Raw genomic sequence first — 2,393 nt, forward strand, 5'->3', positions numbered from 1 at the left:
AAATGATAGGCATGGAACCTTAAGAACACTAGGAAATATCTTTGAAAAACTGCACTAGGTATCAATCTAAGCAAAGAATTTACAAATACCCTAATGGCAATTACAGCAACAACAAAAATAAACAAATGGGACTTGATTAAGTTAAAAAACTTCTTTACAGCTAAGGAAATAATCAACAGAGCAAATAGAAAAAAACTACACAAATAGGAGAAAATATTCACAATCTTTATATACATTCAGTAAAAGACTAGTAAAAAAAGTAAACCAGGAAGTAAAAAACAAACAACACCATTAAAAAGTGCTCATAAGATATGATCAGAAGATTTTCAAAAGAAGATAAACAAATGGCCAAGAAACATATGAAAAAATGCTCAATGTCACTAGTTATCAGAGAATTGAAAATTAAAACCACACTGAGATATCATCTTATCCCTGTTAGAACAGCTTAAAAAAAAAAGTCCAAAACTAATAGATAATTTTAATAATTATTATTCTTTTGTTACCACCAACAATGTTGAATCAAACTTTTTCTATGAAAGATATGACAGTGGGCCACCATCTTGCTTTCCTTTAATATAGCAGTAACCTCGCATTGGACCAATCTTGAACCATGAAGCTGCTCATCAGAAGCAGGTCCTTCCTGAGATTTTATTCCCTCAAAGTTGCCACCAAAGTTAAAGCCACAGCTGCCCCTGCAAGAGCACCTTCACATCCTCAGGACCTTGAGTTCACCAAATTACCAAATGGTTTAGTGATTGCTTCTTTGGAAAAGTATGCTCCTGCTAAAAATAAATAAATAAAAATAAAAAATAATAAAAACTATGCTCCTGCATCAAGGGTTGGTTTGATCATTAAAGCAGGCAGTAGATAGGAGGATGCTAACAATTTAGGAACCTCTCATTTGCTGCATCTTGCATCCAGTTTGACTGCAAAAGGAGCTCCCTCTATCAAGATAACTGGTGGAATTGAAGCAGCTGGTGGTAAATTGTGACTGCAACAAGGGAGAACACAGCTTACACTGTGGAATGTCTGAGGGGTGATGTTGATATTCTAATAGAATTCCTGCTTCGTGTCACCAACAGCACCAGAATGTTGTGTTGGGAAGTAGCGGACCTTCAGTGTTAACTAAGGACTGACAAAGCTATAGTTTTTCAGATTCCACAGGCTCAAGTCATTGAAAATTTGCATGCTGCAGCTCACCAAATGCCTTGGCTTATTCCCTATATTGTCCTGACTATAGGATTGGAAAAGTGACATCAGAGGAGTTACATTACCATGTTCAGAACCATTTTACAAGTGCAAGAATGGCTTTAGTTGGACTTGGTGTGAGTAATCCTGTGCTTAAGCACATTGCTGAACAGTTTCTCAACATAATGGGAGGGGTTGGTTTAACTGGTGCTAAGGCCAGATACCCTGGAAGTGAAATTCCAGAGCAGAAGGGAAACAGCTTGTCCACGCTGCTCTTGTAACAGAAAGTGCTGCCACAGGAAGTGCAAAAGCAAATGCATTTAGTCTTCTTCAGCATGTGCTTGGTGCTGGACCTCCTTGTCAAGAGGGGCAGCAATGCCACCAGCCTTCTATACCAGGCTGTTGCCAAGGGAATTCACCAGCCATTTGACATTTCTGCTTTTAATGCCAGTTACTCAGATTCTGGACTTTTCAGGATTTATATAATCTCCCAGGCTGCAGCTGCTGGAGATGTTATCAAGTCTGCCTATAACCAGATCAAAACAATTGCTCAAGGAAACCTTTCCAATGCAGATGTCCAAGCTGCCGGAAACAAGCTGAAAGCTGGATGCCTAATGTCAGTGGAGTCTTCTGAGGGTTTCCTGGATGAAGTTGGATCCCAGGAACTAGCTACTGGTTTTTACGGGCCACCATCCAGTCCTTCAGGAGATTGATTCAGTGGCTTGTGATGATGTCATAAATGCTGCAGAGAAGTTTGTTTCTGGCCAGAAGTCAACGACAGCATGTGGAAATCTGGGACACACACCTTTTGAAGCACATTACAGGAGAGAGCTGAACATTCTCTCAACCCAGAGCAGCAAACATGAAAGTCTACTGTATTTACTTTTGTCTTTTCAATAAGGTAAATTACCTTAAAGTATAAATTCTTCCCAGCTGGCCTAAAGTCAATAAAGCATTCTCCTTAAATGTTTTCTTCCATTTTTCCTAATCATTTAATCAATAAATATTTATTATATGTTAAAAAAAGATATGAAAGTATTAAAGCAGGCAGCCTCTGAAGCCAGACTGCGGTGTTTCAATCCCCGCTCTTCCTATACCTTAGTAAATTCTTTAATCTTTTTCTGCATGTAGGTTTAGTATCTGTAACACACAGTGACAACAGTGATTTCCCATGCAGTTGTGAAAATTAACTTACACAATTCATA

At 38.5% G+C, this 2,393-nt stretch overlaps 1 pseudogene; it reads left to right on the forward strand.

Annotated features, from left to right (window-relative positions):
• The first annotated feature begins 610 nt into the window (after positions 1-610).
• LOC100944408 lies at positions 611-2,088 on the forward strand (annotated as a pseudogene).
• Positions 2,089-2,393: the final 305 nt, after the last annotated feature.

Source organism: Otolemur garnettii, unplaced genomic scaffold, assembly GCF_000181295.1.
Source record: "Otolemur garnettii isolate 467f Iridium unplaced genomic scaffold, OtoGar3 scaffold00056, whole genome shotgun sequence".
NCBI classification, from domain to species: Eukaryota; Metazoa; Chordata; class Mammalia; order Primates; family Galagidae; genus Otolemur; species Otolemur garnettii.